The sequence below is a fragment of the Acomys minous genome (genome assembly GCF_964271855.1).
Source record: "Acomys minous genome assembly, chromosome: 16".
Lineage (NCBI taxonomy): Eukaryota > Metazoa > Chordata > Mammalia > Rodentia > Muridae > Acomys > Acomys minous.
In genome coordinates, this window is record NC_140498.1 from 15,494,724 (window position 1) to 15,500,723 (window position 6,000).

At 44.3% G+C, this 6,000-nt stretch overlaps 1 long non-coding RNA gene across 1 annotated transcript in view; it reads right to left on the bottom strand.

The window, feature by feature from the left end:
* LOC311585708 overlaps positions 1-5,401 on the bottom strand; it is a 148,806-nt gene extending 143,405 nt beyond the window's left edge. Inside the window, exons 1-2 of the long non-coding RNA XR_014775314.1 lie at positions 5,342-5,401; positions 102-246 (exon numbers count right to left, since the gene is read on the bottom strand). This is a non-coding gene — a long non-coding RNA (uncharacterized lncRNA). The remainder of the gene's footprint in view (positions 1-101; positions 247-5,341) is intronic.
* Positions 5,402-6,000: the final 599 nt, after the last annotated feature.

Sequence of the window (6,000 nt, forward strand, 5' to 3'; positions counted from 1 at the left end):
GCAGTCAGGTAGACACCCTGCCCCTCCCACACACAGAGGGTGGTGACAGCTCTAGTTACACAGTCACCTGGTGCTCTCAGGCGGCTGCTCTGTTATCCCACCTGCTTGCAGGCCAGTTAGAACTCCTCCTCTGGACCATCTTCAATAAGTCTGGAAGAATGTACCTCTTGTCTTGGGGGAGCAGGCTACATCGTGGCTGCCAATTGTGCTGCATGGAACAGTACGTCTGCACACTGTTAGGCATTCCTGAAAAAAAAAGGAATGTTTGGAAAATACTTCTCCAATAGATGTATTTCTTCTTCTTTTTTTAAAATACAGAATAGCATGTTTTTACCATGTCAGTGTGTCCCATGGCACACAAAGCATGGTACATATGACTTTCCAGACACCCACAACTATTATCACAGTTGAGCAGAGTGACCCACAGTGAGGGGATCACCAGGAGCCACCCCTGTGGAGGAGTGATTAGCAGGTGAGGGCTTCTGCAGGACAGAGAGTCATCTTTCCTTGAGGATGTGGCCATTTACAGGTTTATAGATTGCTGTGTCCTGGTGAATGATTGACCTCACCCCATGTGCATATGGGCAGCACTAGCTGGACTCATGGGTTAATGAGAAAGGAGGAAATGAAGTTGGTAAGGACGGCTAACATGGGGGTAAGTCTAGGGTGAGTTGGAGGGGAAGGGATGCAAGAGGATCTGATTAAAACACGTTGACTATGTGTATGACATTTTTATAAAAACGAAGTGACCCAGGAAACAAAACAAAGTACATGCCATGCAATTCGACAGCCTAGAAGCAGAGGCATTCTTTAAGAGTCGGTGTGGTACCAGAGTACGTGTGAAAATCATACCCCACTCTCCACTCAACTGTGGAGAATGGTCTGCCCATTGGCTAGATCTGGGTAGGGGTTTGAAGTTGTTGTCCTTGGCTGGTGCCTTAGTTTGAGCGGGACCCCTGGGCCCAAATCTGCCTATCATAATGTTCTACTTGTAGGTTTCTAGGACCCTCTGGATCCTTGCTATTCTCCCATGATTCTCTCATCTAGAGTTCCAATAGGATGTCCTCCCCTCATGTCCCCTGGAGGGGGAGACCTGGTGGCACTCAGAGGAAGGATAGCAGGTTACCAAGAAGAGACTTGATACCCTATGAGCATATACAGGGGGAGGAAATCCCCCTCAGGAACAGTCATAGGGGAGGGGAATAAGGGGAAAATGGGAGGAAGGGAAGAATGGGAGGATACAAGGGATGGGATAACCATTGAGATGTAACAAGAATAAATTAATAATAATAATAATAAAGAGTCGGTGTGGTGGATTTTCTCTGGCCGCTTTCTGACTGCTTCACCCAGTGCTGTGTAATGCTTGGGAAATATCACTTCAAGTTCCAAAATATAGGCAGGGAGTCATTTGAGGCTGGATTTGGAATTCATGGAGTAAAACTTGTCGTATTTCCGTTCAAACTTCAGGCTAATGTCTGCTTCTTTTCTCGCTACCTGTTCAGCACATTTAAGCCTCATCTGCCGCAGAGAAGCCTCTGTGCACAGTATGCAGATGCACAGGCCTCTCTAGCCTACCCTGCACTGGCACTGCACCTTGCCCATCCTACCCACTTGGTTTTTCTCTCCCCTGTGGGAGAAACCTCCGCTCATTCTTATTGAAACCCATGCAGCCTGTCCATGCTCGCTCCCACTAACTCTTTCACCAACTCCACAGACTCTGTTCCACAGCCCAGAATCCTTGCGTGCATTTAATGCCTCTGCAATGGTTTTCTGTCACTGTGACAAAATACCAGAGGAAAACAACTTAAAAAGAAGAAGGAAATATAGACATATATAGGGATGATAGGACAAAAAGTAGATTATTGAATATACTCCTCAAATTAATGCCTTAATTGTTATTCCCAAGGTTATTTTCATTCACTGGTATAGAATTTTATATATTGATGTAAAATAAGTTTAATTTTGATACATTGGTATAGAATTCAAATTTAAGGTTATTCTTCACCATATATATATATATATATATATATATATATATATACTCTAATATGAAGTATTGTACTCACACAACTCAACTATAATTCAAGTTTTACGTCTAATACTTTGAAAGTGCTATTGCAGGCTGCTTAGGATAATTAAGTAATGCAAGTTAATTGTTAGTTGATCAACTCATGATCATGTCAATTTCTAGTCTATTTTTATCACAAGAATATGCATCCTAGGTTTAACAGATAAATATGATTCTATGGATCAATAATGTCTTCAAAAACCGCAGAGACCTACAGAATGTGGCATTGAAAGATTTTTTTTTATTTTAAAGATTCTTTGACAATATGACAGGTTAACTCCTGGCAACACCCAGCCTGCCTCAAAGAAGATGATGAGCATCAATGAACCTTCTTATGAAGATGCTTCTAGCTCAGTGAATTTGCTCTCTTCACTGTGTCACACATCAGTAGATGGTACACTTACACACAAACACCACCACAGGCCCTGAAGAGATAACAAGGGTAGCTACGAAATGTGTATGCAGGAGGCACTGGGGGTGTCGATCTGAAGGAGCGGAGAGGGTCGGTGATTTATGGTGCATTTCAATCTGCATGAAACAATCACTGCTGGAAGCAATCATTTCTTGAAAGTCAAAATCTATTGCATATGACATCGTGGAAAGGAGATGTCCCCTGTGTCTTTCCATTTATCTGCCATTAGAGACAGTTCTAGTAACAGAATGATGGGAGGACTATAAAGAAGGAACAGCCCACAGTGCTCAGGGAAACCAGAGAAGAAGGGGACCGCCAACTATGATGACACTGTCATTTCCACCCTCTATAGACAAAATACTTTAAATTCCTGTTTGAGAGGCATTAATTGACAGGAAAGCATGGAGCTCACATTTGGCTCAGTGAACAAGATTCACAGCACAGACTCACTGGGTCACTTTGAATAACCATCCTATTTCGGACTGACATCTCCTGTTTATGGTCAGAACCCTTCATCAGAGCTGAGCCAGGAACTTTACATACATACATACATACATTCCTTTTGCCCTTTAACCAAACAGCCTTAGACCAGGCTGTAAGTCCTGTAACTCCAGGCTTCCTCATTCATAACAGGAAGAGCTGGGAAGCTAGAGGGCAGCCATGTTGTGCGTGATGTCTTTATGTCCATCTTGATGAGGATCAGAGTTTACAAAGGTGCTCTCTTGCAGCCCAGTCACTGGTGATGCTGTGGCTGGCTTAGCTTATGTAAACACACTCCACGATGCTCCCCGGGATGGAATCTATAAGATCCCATAACTTTTCTTAAGTGACATGCAACTACATCACTAAGGTCCCCATTGGCTGGAACAGAAATAGGACTTTCTACAACAGACCTGGTTATGTTGGGCTGAGAGTACAGGTTTGTCCAGCAATGTGCTGTCAAGAATGCCTGCCCAGATTTATAACTAGAATAGTAAATTGAATATATATGGAGAGAGAAAAGACAGACAGACAGACAAAGACACAGAGACACAGAGAGAGTATGGTAATGCATCAATGCTTATAAGAATTTGTAGTTGGGTGTGGTAGTACATGCCTTTAATCTCAGCACATGGGAGGCAGAGGCAGGCAAATTGCTGTGAGAGCCCAGTCTACAAAATGAGCCCTGGACAGCCAAGGCTAACACAGAGAAACCCTGTCTCAAAAACAAAAACAAACAACAACAGAAAAATAAAAAAGAATTTGAGCAGTTTTACTGCATGTGTTGCCTCCAGTTTGACCACTTCTCCTTGGTGGGGAGGCCCCAGCAGCACACAGAGGAAGAGGAAGCAGTCTATCCAGATGAGACCTGATAGGCTGTGGTCATGTAGTGAGGGAGGAGGTCCCCTTCTGTCAGAGGTCTAGGGGAGGGGAATAGGGTGGAAGAGGGAGGGAGGATGGGAACAGGAAGATATAAGTGAGGGCATAACAATTGGGATGTAATCTGAATAAATTATAATAAATATTTTAAAATTTTTGAGCAGTAAGAGGTCAGGAGCTGGGATGACCTTAACCTTGACAATGCTGCATTACAGGACCTTAGACGGACTAATTACTTCCGAGGGTCTCACTTCCTTAACCTAGAAAACAGAGACAGACATAATCTGTCTTACAATCTTGGGGGAAAGACTACTTGAAGCTCTGCCCTGAAAGTACTTAATGTAGTTTCAAGGACCTCGATATAGCTACATCAAAGCTATGATCAACACAGTCATGACATAAGGTTTAGGATTTTGGCGTGTGTGTGTGTGTGTGTGCAAGACAGAGTGCATGTGTGGTTATATGCTCACATGTCTTGTATATTGAAGAGGACAATCCTGCTCTGTTACTTTCTAACCTATTCCTTTGAGGTAGTCACTCCCTGGACCTAGGGCTAGACTGGTGGCCAGCAAGCCTTTTGTCTCCTCCTAGACTCCCTACAGCACTGGGGTTACAGCCATGCACAGTGTGCATAGCTTTTCCTATGAGTACTGGTGGGTTAAACTCAGGTCTTAGTGCAAGTAAAGGAAGCCCTCTCACCCAGACCCTGGTTTAAGCTTTATGCAGCAGCTGAGCACTCTGCAAGCAGGCACTGCACTCTGCACCTCCCAAGAATCTAGAGGTACTTCGGCTTCTCTGCAAATTCTCCTGACAAGGTGGGTGAGTGCTCTGCATCATCCTTAACCTGACTGCTTAGAACTAGCTCTCCTCAAATATGTGTCTATTCAGCAAACAGTGCAGTGCTTAGTGAGCACCAAACCCTTCTAAGCACGTGGCATTTCTATGCCCCGTGAGTTATATCACCTCCTCCCTGGATGAGATGAGGAAACTGAGGCACAACAAGGTTCAAGAGTACACCCCAGAGCATCATCCCACAGGAAGTATGTGCAGACCTATGGTCCATTTTCAGGCACATTGGGACAGCATCTGGGCTGTCACTGCCATGCCTGGGTTATACCCAGCCTCACACCTTGTCTTCTACGACCAGCTCCTCTTGGGTGTTGCTTGCCTCCTCAGCCTTCCCTGCCTGCAAATGCTTTTGAGACCTGCTGTCTACTCTGCTCCTCCTCCCCTCCTGTTGTATCCAAACCCACCATGTATCTTCTTCCAGATCGACTACAGCCTAAGACAGCCACCTATATTCTTGACATCCCCCCAAGGTGCCATCAGTGTCCCCTTCCCAATGCATATTACTTGGTCTATTTCACTTGCAAGCAAGGGGGACAAGGTGACATGTCCTAAGTTTGTGCACATGTGACTTCACCTACCCCCACTAAGCCCTGATCACCGGGAGACAATTTCAAGCTTTGTCTTGTATTTTGTTCTCACGATCATCCGCCTACCTTAACACAGCTCAGACATCTTACAAGGCAGAATGATGTGTGGTGTCAATTTGATCTCCACCTCCTGTCCCTGCAAAAATAGAAGATGCTGTTTTGTCTGCTAGTCTAGTGCGCCATCTTGTGGTTACTTCCTTAAACAGTTTACAATTACTGTGCTTTAGACGCAATCCTAACAGAAGTGAACTACAGGCACACGTCAAGAAGAAGCAGGTGACATCAGATTAGCAGAATCCCCTCTATATCCAAAACCAACAATAAATGAGTGACTGCATAGAACTTCTGTCCTAAGAAAGAAAGGTCAAAGGTCAGACGAACCAGGGGCAGAGCATGCGCTGATATCCCATGTCATACATGACTGTTAACCCCTGCAGAGCAGGCAAGACCATTTCTCTCTGGCCTCACATGCCTAATATATTTTAATGATGGGGGTAAACTGGACCTTTGAATTACTTCACTCCTTACCATATGAAAATGAAGACGTAAAATTAACCTCGCATTTCCGGTGCCAATTTGTCAGTTAGGATGTGCCATTTAAACACCATCTCATTGAAGGGTGGCCTGTCATCAGCACTGAGACTTTCGCTTAATACTCCCTGTCCTTTGGGGGCAGCATTATTTATCAATGTACCTCTATTCAAACTCTGTTTTTAAGAAAATAA